Source organism: Haliotis asinina, chromosome 3 (assembly GCF_037392515.1).
Source record: "Haliotis asinina isolate JCU_RB_2024 chromosome 3, JCU_Hal_asi_v2, whole genome shotgun sequence".
Taxonomy (NCBI): domain Eukaryota; kingdom Metazoa; phylum Mollusca; class Gastropoda; order Lepetellida; family Haliotidae; genus Haliotis; species Haliotis asinina.
This window is the reverse complement of record NC_090282.1, coordinates 52,034,978-52,047,570: the sequence shown is the minus strand read 5'-3', so window position 1 is coordinate 52,047,570 and position 12,593 is coordinate 52,034,978. Positions and strand designations below refer to the sequence as shown.

The 12,593-nt window shown below is 37.2% G+C and overlaps 1 protein-coding gene across 2 annotated transcripts in view; it reads left to right on the top strand.

The window, feature by feature from the left end:
* The window catches only part of LOC137278153 (ras-specific guanine nucleotide-releasing factor 2-like), an 802,775-nt gene that overhangs the window by 555,332 nt on the left and 234,850 nt on the right, over positions 1 to 12,593 (top strand). The window lies entirely within an intron of this gene.

Below are 12,593 nucleotides of genomic sequence, written 5' to 3'. Positions count from 1 at the left end.
AATTGAAAATGGTAAATCTCCTGGAGCCAATGGTATTCCAACGGAGGCCATCAAGGAAACCTGTTCGATACTATTACCTTTCTATAAATGTCTTTTCAATGAGATTGGGCTGCAACACAGGACATAATCTCCGAATCTCAAGCAGGCTTTAGAGAAGACTACAGTACCATTGACCAAATATCTGTATTAAACAGGATTGTCCATAAGTATATAAGCAAAAAACGCGGAAAATTTTATTGTATTTTCGTCGACTTTAAGAAACCCTTCGACACTGTTGACAGAAATAAACTTTTATACATACTCCTCAATGATGGATTACATGGTAAAATTAGCTCTCTTTTACATTCTATGTATACTCGCACAAAAGCAGCGGTTAGATGTACGAAGTACAGTATGTCTGAAATATTTAACCCAATGACTGGAGTACGACAAGGATGTATCTTATCACCAATTCTATTTATTATGTACATTGATGAATTATACTACTGACAGAAAATAAGGGAACCAAGAAATTGAATGTAGATGACTTTGACTGTGACAGAGTCCGTTATCATGGCGTGTCTCCCAAACGCAACATCCAATGACAATGGAATTTCGCATAATGCATGCCCAGCACGTGCTACACGTGCATACAGAAGTTAACTCCTGTAAATGTAGTGGAGAAGTTTCGTTGACAGGTTTTATAATAGACATATATTTCATTTCAGTATTAAATGTTCTCGTCACGATATGGCTGAGATATTGCCGATGTGACGTAAAATTTTAACTCACTCACTCACTCACTCACTACTGGAGAAGTCGCAATCACTAATGCAATAGAGATTGACACTTACTGACAGAAATGCCTCCGAGGCAGTATCTCGGTGAAGCAACAAAATGGAGAATTGTGGGGATGATAGAGGGGGGGACATCATTATGTGAAGTTGCCCGGCAGATGGGTAAATCAAAAAGTGTAATTTCACGCCTGTGGGATAAGTACCGTCAAACGGGTGGGGTTGCAATAAGACCTGGGCGTGGTAGACCAAAATCAATGACACCACGACAGGATCGTCTCATTACGTTAATTGCTCTACGCGACAGGTTTAAATCGGCCCCTGCCATCAATAGAGAATTCCGCACACTCACTGGAAGACGCATTTCAACCTCAACCGTTAAAAACCGATTCTATCAAGCTCATCTGAAAGCAAGACGGCCTTTTAAGGGTGTCACCCTTTCAGCTCACCATAAATGCCAAAGATTGGCATGGACTAGGCAGCATCAGGGACGGGCTGTGCGCCACTGGTGTTACACCATGTTCTCTGATGAGTCAAGGTTTTGCCTACGATTCACAGATGGCAGAAAACGTTGGCATCGGAGCGGGGAGCGATATGCCAGAGCAGCAATTCTTGACCATGATCGATATGGAGGTGGTAGTGTCATGGTGTGGGGTGAGATTACACATGACAGACGATCAGATTTGGTCATCATTAACGGAGCCATGACTGGTCAGCGATACGTTGACCAAATATTGCGTCCTGTTGTGGCTCCATTGGCTAGAGTTATCGGCAGAAATTTTGCATTCCAAGATGATAATGCCAGACCACATCGGGCCCAAATTGTCTCTGCTTATCTCCGACAAGAAGGTATCCAGACACTGGACTGGCCCTCTAAGTCCCCAGACCTGTCCCCAATTGAACATCTCTGGGACGTTCTTGGTCGAAGGGTGTACGCCAGGGACCCAGGACCCGCCAGCCTGGCCCAGCTTGGTGCAGCTCTCCAAGAGGAATGGCGGGCAATACCATGGGCAACCATCCGTAAAATTGATTAACAGCATGCCATCAAGGTGCCGTGAATGTGTTGCCCAACATGGTGGACACACCAGATATTGAACTTGACGCCCAAAATTGATTTAGTGGATGTGTAAAGCAGTTTCATATTCACTATTATTTCATTAGTTCCCTTATTTCTTGCCGGTAGTATAGTTAACGACATCATAAATAGCAAGTACAGCAGCGCTTTTATTGATGAGACCATAAATGCAGTATCAATCCTTCTGTTTGCGGATGATGTAGCTGTATTTGGTGACAGCATTGTGAACCTGCAGAAAAAGATTGATGTCTTAGAACAGTAGTGTACTAAATGGGGACTGGAAATTAAAACAAATCAGACAAAGGGCATAGTTTTCAAAAAAGGTGGCAGAATAGCCAAAACAGAAAAATAGTCATTTGGAACAGACAAACTAGAAACTGTCTAGAAATGTATTCACAAAAGCTTGCGATGTTTTATGTAAGCAAGCAGAGAAAGCATTGTTTCCTATTAAGAAATTCATGTACAGATACAAAAGAATACCGTTTGATATTCTCTTCAAAATCTTTGGTTGTAAAATCCAACCTATATTATTGTATGGAGCAGAAATTTGGGGAACTGTTATCTGCCATGAAATAGAAAAAGTACACTCAAAATTCTGTAAAAACTTACTACACATTGGTTATCATACACCAAACAAGGCGGTTTTAGCCAAATGTGGGAGATGTCCTCTGCATGTAAACTACATGTCACAAGTTGTTTCATTTTGGGTACGTCTGCTTCGGCAACCGGATTCACGTTACTCGTGTCGTGTGTACGATATGCTTAAACGTTTAGTCGATAACGGGGATGTCAACTGGGCTTCGGCAGTATGGTCAATACTATTTCAACATGGCTTTGCTTATGTATGGCTATGCCAAAACGTTGGGAATTGTGAACTGTTTCTAAATATTTTCAAACAACGTTGTAAAGACATATACTACCAGGAATAGGCACAGGATATAAGGGACTCCAAATCACTGCACATGTACTCTACTTTCAAATTAGACATTGCTCCAGAACTGTATTTGACTGCACTCTCTTCTCAACATCTGCGCAGAGTTTTAACAAAATTTAGATGCAACTCCACTAATCTGAAAGTAGTTGGGTATAGAAGATCTAAAGACACTGACCTTAGTTTAGCCATGTGCGACTATTGCAAATATACACCAGAGGATGAGTATCATGTGCTGATGAAATGTCCTCTTTATGCAGCAGAAAGAACCCACTATATACCAAGTATCTATTCCATGAACCCGGATATACATAAATTTATACATCTTCTAAATACTAAGAACCATAACATTATACTCCGTCTTGCAATTTTTGTAAATAAAATCTTGTCCAGGCGCTCTGCAATAATTTAACACAAGATGTCATTTTGTACTATTGGCCTCATGGCCATATCTACGAAATAAACCTGTCTGTCAAGTTTTGGGGATCAGTCATGCCTCTTTTTGAGGGGAGAAGTATAGGACAGACCATGGTGACGTCAGTGTTTTGATCACGTGACATGCCCGAGTACTTCCGGTAGGCAGAAGTTAAACATAAACGTGTGAGAACCACAGAAGCTGCATACATTTGATCGTTGACTTGTCATGCTTAACAACTCCTCCCGATCTGGTTTTTCTTTCTTCTTTTTTTTTTTTTTTTGGTGTGTTGTATAATGAGACAAGTACACAACCTTTATTTTTCTAAAAAAATTGTGGAAAGCATCAAATTCACAATATCCTGATTTCATACTTCACCATGGCCCAATACTGCAAGTCTTCATTTTTTAAAGCAAGAATATAATGCAGAAACTCGCAAGTGTTTGTCTCGCATTTCTTTCAAACAATACAAATTTTATAATCCCTCACATCCTGTTTCCTTGCTTACATATTGTCAATGACATAATCAGGAAAGGTGAGTAATCTGCCTCACCTGCCACTCATACATGTTACATAAACACCACTCCAAGCCTTCCTTGTCAACTATAACAACTCGGCTTCCGGTTGCGCATGCTGAGCGCCTGACGTGTTTTACCTGGGCTGTCGCCACCCCATGGATAAAATCCAAGTAATCCTCAAAGTTTGATTTTATTTTGTGCCTCAAAAGCTCTAAATCTGACACTGATCAGTATAGTCTAAAACCTGGGACAAATCTTGTTCTTTGAAATTTGACACTTTGTGAATTTTTGAACTTTGATATCTATGGCCGAGACACAACGTGTGACACGGACTATGTCAGGTGTTGAAGATACCATCTTAGCGTCAGAAAAGAGACTGGCTCAACTTATCACAACCACCAAAATGAACTACAAGAATCTATAGACAATATCCGAGAAGAATTTCAAGGGATGAAGACCAGAGTGAGTGATATCGAGACGGATGTCTCACGGCACGAAACTGACATTGAAAAGCTCCGAAAGGAGCTAGCAGACGAAACAGAGAGTCGACGTCAGCTTGAACGCCAATATCTTCTGAAGGATATTCACGACAGACGCCCAAACCTGCTGTTTTACGGGATACCAGAAACCCCAGGTGAGAACACTGAGAGAGCACTCCGTGATTTCTTTGTAGATAAACTTAATTTCACGGAACAGAGAGCGTTTGACATTTATTTTAAAATCGCTCATAGGCTGCCTATTTCTGAATATCAGCAAAAAAACAACCAAAACCCAATTCGATGCATCATAGCTACATTTGTGTATATGCCGGACAGAGAAGCCGTATACGATGCCAGGAAATTGCTCAGTAAATCTGGGATCAGTATCCAGACTGACTTACCACCCTTTCTCAAAAAGAAACGAGCGATCCTCAGTCGAAAGGCCAACACTCTACGTCAAGAGTCCGGTGTGTGGACAAGAGTCAGAGTCGTTGCCACAGAGGTTGTTCTGGAGACACGCGACCCCAAGAAAACAGGATCACCCTGGACCCGATATGACCAACAATAAACAAAAAAAAAAATCTACCAAAACATATGTGTAGTGTTGATACTTGAAAAGAAACTATTTTCTTTGTTCCTTATTCCAAGACTGACCCTAAACGTAAATGTTCTTTATTGTATCTAAAGACACTGAACCGGTTACATTCTGTTCCGGTTGTAATAAATAATGTCAAATTTTCAACTTGTTACCTTCAATTCTGAAGTTATTCATGCCTAGCTTATGTAGATTGTCGACAGGACCCGATATAATTTTGTTGTACTCCATGCCCTATGTGCTATTTTTAGCTCCAGTACATGTCCTGTGTATGCCGGGCCATTGAGTGCGCGGTGATATCGAAAGCATGTGATGCACGCCTTGATTGTGTATGAAACATGTGTGTCAATGTGATGTTCCACAACAGATTTTCATCTTTTGGATATACATGTGTATTAACTAAGGATTCGCAACAGTGAGTAACCTTTTAATGTTGCTTCATGCATATGTTTGATTCTGATAAGCATTGTAATGTGATGGTGTAATATGACCATGTAATGACGTTCAGTTACTTGTTGAAGTCACGGAAATGTTTTCTAAAACAATTTCACTTTCTTTTCCCGTATCATGCAACTGATGAGTTATATTTGATGTACTGTAGACCATAGGTTCAAAATATCACCAACGTTTGGATTTTCAGTATATGTGTATTGTTTGGCAAATAGGGCATTTACTGACCATGTGTATGTTGTGTGATATCATTGACTAGTTGCTTCCGTTTGGTCTATCGCACAATGTAATCTTTACGGATTCGCAACAGTGAGAAACGTTAAAGTTGTTTTAACCGTCGTACGTACACTGTCACGTATATTCTCAGTACTTGACATGGTAGCATATTGCTAATATTACTATTTTGTCTATCTATATCGAAATATTATTTATCAGCATATAACTATAAGTTATATGCGTGCCCTATGCCATTAATCTTGATAATATTCACATTTTTATACACCGTTGATAATTCAAATTGATTTAAATAAGATGTAAATAGATTTGACAGATTCCTGATTGTATGGCACCAATACATGTATATCACTTATATGTATTGTCACAGAGTTTGATATACTAGTATCTGGCAGATTTCCCTTCTTTCTGTAAAGCCGTACACTATGTAAGTATTGCTTTGAAATCGACGCTCATACATGCGCAATTTCCGTCGGTTTTAGATTTTTGCTAGATAGTAAACATGCATTTGATAACCAATCATTTCTATCACTTGGTTTATAAGGTGTAACTAGACACTGTAATGATATGTTTCATTTTAATACGCTTCAACTTGTCTAAGTTTACTTATCCATGGGGGAGGCGGGGCCATCTACCCACCCACCACGATGTCTGTGGCAACCACTTTGTTTTTATTATCTTGTTTTCTTTCTTCGATTTTAATCTATCACAACCAGCTATCCATGCGTTTCGATATCAGATTCAAGGATGACGTGATCTTATCCCAAGAGAACCTTTACCCGCACCTACTCTGTTTAGTTCATGTTGATATATTTCTCTTGGCATCATTTTCATTCGATACTGGAAGTTATCCGATTGGCCCTCTCCCTTTCTTCATAGTTATTTATGCTCATAATACATTAAAACCCAGCATGTTATCTCTTCCTATGCCAACTTTCAGTTACATGCATTTCATGAAATATGACTTTATTTATAATGAATAATAATATTAAGGTAGTTTCTATGAACTGTAGAGGCCTGGCAGAAAAACAAAAAAGAAAAGAAATAATGAACATTTGGAGAAAAAAGAAATTTTCAGTGATTTGCCTCCAGGATATCCATATATCCCATGAATTAGAATCCACTATGAGAAATGAATGGGGACTCAGCTCTATCATAGCGCCATTTAAGTCTAATGCCAGAGGTGTAGCTATCTTATTCAACAATAACATAGAAATAAAGATACATCAGTTTAAGAAAGACGACCAAGGTAATTTTATTATAACTGATACAACTATCGATGGTATCAAAATGACTCTTGCAAACGTATATGGACCTAATTCTGACAAACCCGCATTTTACAAGAAACTATTTGGAGATATTGTCAACTTTGAAAATGAATCCTTAGTATTATGTGGGGATTGGAATCTGGTACTAATCCCTTCGGTCAACCTTGAAAACTATAAAACAATCAATAACCCTAAATCACGCAATGAAGTAATCAGCCAGATTGAAAACAACGACTTAGTAGATATTTGGAGAGAACTTAACCCTTCCACTAGAAAATACACCTGGTGGAAGAAAAACCCTCGTCAACAATCTAGACTTGATTTTTTCTTAATATCTAGAGATTTAGCCAATCTCACAGTAAGAGCAGATATTCTTCCAGGATACAAGTCAGATCATTCAGCTATTACGATAACAATATTAAACTCCCATAGTAAGAATAGAGGAAAAGGCTATTGGAAATTCAACACATCCCTATTGAGAATAAATGAATATACTGATATTGTCAAACAAATTCTAATGGAAACTAAGTTAGAATATGCTAAGAATAACTACAGTTTAGAAGAACTCGCTAAGATGGATGACAGAAATTTGGAACTTACTGTAAGTGACACCTTATTCTTAGAAACATTTCTCATGAAAGTAAGAGGCAAAACCATATCTTATGCAACTTATCACAAAAGGAAAAAAAACACTGACACGCAAGAGCTTGAAAATAAAATTAAGGACAAAGAAGAAGAAATTAGAAATAACTTTCAAGTAATCAGTGAAGAACTTTTAGCAGAGTTATCATCTTACAAATCGCAACTTGAAAACATAAAGCAAGAGCAAATGAGTGAGCTTAACTTTAAAAATAGATCACAATGGTACGCAGAGGGTGAAAAACCAACTAGATACTTTTGCCACCTAGAAAACCGTCATTATACAAGTAAATTGATTAATTCTCTTATCAAAGAAAATGGAAAGGAAATATTTGATGGCAAAGAGATAATTAATGAACTTAAATCATTCTATGAAAAACTTTATAAATCATCAGGTGAAGCCACAGAGGAAACCAAACATCTTTTAAATGAGGTAACAGTGCCACTTTTGGATTGTAAGATGACTGAAACATTGGAAACACACATCGATCTTAGTGAAATCGCATGTGCAGTGAAAACAATGAAAAATAACAAATCACCCGGATTGGATGGATTCCCTATAGAATTCTTTAAGTTCTTTTGGAAAGACCTAAAAATTTGGATATTGAGATATATTACCACTGTTTTTGATAATGAATTACTACCATTGACAATGAATAGAGGAGTAATTACTTGTATTCCTAAGGCTTCCAAAAATAGAAAACTTTTGAAAAACTGGAGACCCATTTCACTTCTAAATTCAATATATAAAATAATCAGCACTTGTTTAAGTAATAGGATGAAAAGAACTTTGTCATTTCTTATTCACGAAAACCAAACCGGCTTCATACCAGGTAGATGTATCAGTGACAATACCAGATTGATGTATGATATAATGTTTGAAATGAAGGAACAAAATCGACGTGGGATGATACTGCTCGTAGATTTTGAAAAAGCCTTTGATACCGTCTCCAAGGATTTCATTATGCTAGTTTTAGAAAAATTTGGCTTTGGAACTAACTTTAGAAAATGGATCTCAATTTTGTCTAGTAATGCTAGTTCCTATGTAATACAAAATGGTAATTTGTCATCTCCTTTTTCAAACAAACGTGGCTGCAGACAAGGCGATCCCCTTTCTCCCTATCTTTTCTTGCTAGTGGCTGAAATTCTCGGAAATATGATCAGACAAAATAAAGAAATTAAAGGTATTACACTAAATGAGAAAGAGTATGCTTTAGGCCAGTATGCTGATGATACTCAACTATTTTTAGATGGAACTGAATCGAGTCTTGAAGCTGCTATCAAAACTTTAAATACATTTTACAAAATGTCTGGCCTCAAACTGAACATAGAAAAATCACAAGCTACTTGGATAGGCTCTATGGCAGGCCAAAAATTAAAACTTTGTGAAAGTTTGGATCTAGATTGGCAGTCCGGTAATTTTGACATTCTTGGCATAACTCTTAACCCAAATCTGCAAGATCTCTGGGTCATAAATACTAGAAAAAGAATGGAAACTTTTAAAAGAATTCTTGCCTCCTGGAAGCATAGACAACTAACATTAATTGGTAAAATAACAGTTATCAAAAGTTTAGCACTTTCTACATTGGTACATATATTTTCTGTCCTACCCTCGCCCCCTGAAGAATTTGTTAAAGAATTGAATAAGATTTTCTATGACTTTTTGTGGAGCGGAAAAAGGGATAAGATAAAACGAATTAACATGATTAGGTCCTACGAGGATGGAGGCTTAAGAATGACTGATGTAAACTCGTTTGTGCACGCCTTGAAACTCGCTCACCTAAGAAAATGTGCCCGAAACCCCAATTTTATTAGTCCCACCCATTTTCCTTTAGACGAAATTTGTACTTTAGGCGCCAATATTAATGTATATGGTAAGTGTAAAAATCCCTTCTGGAGAAGTGTCTTGGACTCAAGGTCAAGTTACGTAAAACGCAAAAAGCATTGTCCAGAAAATATTGACTACATTCTTTCTCAGCCTCTTTGGTTGAACCACCATTTTAAAGACAAAACCTTTTTCATTAAAAACTGGTACACTAAAGGCCTTCATTCTATTAAAGATATTTGTAATTCTAAAGGCTTAATGACATTTGAAGAGTTTAAAATGGCGTTTGATGTCCGAGGCACTTTTCTAGACGATCACAAGTTGCATACTTGTATTCCTTCTGAATGGAAACAGACTATAAATGAACAATTTATTATTTCAAAACAAAACTTAAATATTAGTTGTAATGTATTAGACTTGCTCAAACCAGGCAAGGACGCTAGATATTTTTATGACCGCATTATCGCCTGTAGCGATTACCCATCAGTTTGTGACAAGTGGGTTAAAAACTTTAACCTTTCTTCTCTTGACTGGAAAGAAATATTTCTTCAGTACAGACGGTGCACAAAAGATATCAAGCTACTAGAATTTCAGTTTAAATTCTTACACCGGATAGTGTTCACGAGGAAGGAATTAAAGGCTATGAAATTAATTAATGATGATACCTGTTCTTTCTGTAAAAGTGATAAAGAAACTTTAGTGCATGTTTTTCTGGAATGTGAATATGTTAAAGACTTCTGGTCGAGTTTGCAACTATTTTGGAATACTCATACAAACTCCCGTGTAACTCTAGATACGAAAGCTATACTCTTTGGATTTCCTTCACGCTTTAGACTGCTGAAAACGACATATTTTCTTAAGCAGCTTACATGGCGATAATCTATCAATAGACACCTTTACTAACAATCTGAAACAAATATGTGCCATAGAACGATTTAATGCCAATAAAAAGTACGAAACTTTAGCATTCGAAAACAAATGGTCAATGTTATTAAAAAAGTTGTAAACTCCAACCAGACTATTCATACAAATCTGCCATAGAACCATGCCCATGCCAACACTGTACATGTAACATTGATTTACTACTATTTTCACTTTGTATTTGCATTGTAACTGCCTGTGCATTTTAAAAAAAAAAACAAAAAAAAAAACTATAACAACTCATGCATCTACAGTTCAAAAGTTGTTAAATGGCATTGAGTTACCATTTCATCACAGCTTTTCCTACTTATGAAAGCAGATAAAGAAGTAGCATTGTCATCACATGAATTCCTACTTATAAAAAACACATACAAAAGCAGCCTTGATCTATGCTAATCTCACCAACAGGGTGGTTTCAAAACTTTCCAGACACACTTGTAGTAGACATCAGCAATATATTCTTTATTCCTAACAAACCAGTATGTAAGTTAAACAGTCATCTCACAAACATAATTTTCTCGTAGCAGATATCCAGCAAACACAGAGGTGAATTGTCATCGACATTGTGGTACTGTATCGGAAAAACGTGTCCGCTTTCCACATATTCATATGCTTTCAGTGACTTGAAGGCTCTCATAGATTCAAGGGTGAACTGACCTGGGCGTTTATCAGACAGAAATAAAATGTTAAGCACGTAACCCAACCATTGTTTGCCTTTCACGCTACACTGGTTCCCACTGTTATCATCAGCCATTGTGGCTTTCTGCCTACCCATTTCTGAGTGAGCGTGGTTTGTGACGTCACTTCCGTAAACATATGGATGCCGCTATTGTGTGACCTTTGCAGAACCATGGAGGAACATCACCACAAATGTCCACAAGAGAGTTAAAACAGTGGAGTAATGGTGTTTTTTGACACGAGGGAACAGTTTCCAGTACTGGTTTCGAATGCCATCAGGCCCTGGAGCTGTATTAGATTTGGACTTTTTAATAACACTTTTCAGGCAATCTGGTGAGATGTAACAGACAAACGACCTGGTTAATTTCTCATGCATTGCATGGTCATAATCACTGACCCATGGTGCAGACCACAACTGTTTCCAGGACCTTTCATTGGCAGCCATGGGAGGCCATCTATCACGGGCACCTTCACCACTTGTTTTAAGTTGCCTGTAGAATTGTTTTTCATTATTTCTAAAAAGTTTATTTTGTTTGATGAATTTGTTTTGCTTTTCCCATTATTTTCTTTCTTTCAGTCCAGACTTTTACTTTTGCCTTAAGGGAATCAACAATTTGGAGATTATTATTATTATCATCATGAAATGCATGCGCTGCCTACTTGCACAAGGGGCCATGTCAGAGATAGTTTTTGCTTTTCATGTGTGGAATATGTCTCTCCTAATGATCTAATTATTATTATCTTGTGTGTCTGTCTTTCATAAAGTTTATGTTGAGATATGTAAAGGAGTATGATACACATCCTGAAAAACAGTCACAATAAATAAATATATTTATATCCATCGTTACTGTAACTGGAAATGTAAAGACACATCCAATCACAAACAATGAGGCAAAATATGTAAAAGTGGGCACATTTTTAAACTATAGAGAAAAGTGCATATCATCATCAGACATGTCAGCATACTGCAACAAAATGGGAGAGTTCTGTTAGACTAAACACATATGATGATATCTTATTGACTCACCAGGCATGAAATGCATGTGCTGCCTACAGGCACATGTGGTCATCTGGCAGATGTGGATATTTTATGCTTTTATATGTGCATTGAATGTGTTTCAGGAGTGTGATATGCATAGAAAAGCATAAATCAGATATTTGACAAAGATTCTTTGTAATGTACATGATCTCAATGTTAATTCTTATAGACACTCCAAAACGTATGAAACTGCGTTTTGTACTTCTTGTGTGACTGAACTAGAAGATGAATTCCACATCACATTGGTGTGTCCTCTCTACAATGAATATCGTGCTAGATATTTACCTGAATATTGTCATACACACCCTCATGTCCAAATGTTTCTTGAATTGATGAAAACAAGCGATAACAATAGACTTTTAAGACTATGCATCTTTTTAAAAAAAGTGTTTGTACTTCGATCGAAACAAAAGAAGTTGTGAATATATAACCATATTAATTGTACTAAGATCCACATTTACAGTGTGGTGCACATGTATGTTTTTACCTCACTGTTTACACATGTTGTACTGTTGGCCTCATGGCCATCTATACGTAATAAAGAATCTTAAATCAGCCATAGTGTTAAATATCTCAAAATGTATAGGTGGCATGACCATCTAAACATCGACACGACTGGATATTTTTTGTTACTTGTTATGTAGAAAAACTGGGTGAAACTGTATCATAAGTACGGAGCATGGATGTTCATAAATGTATATTTCATCATTACATACCACGTATAGAAGAACTGTGTATTGGTTAGTCTTGTAG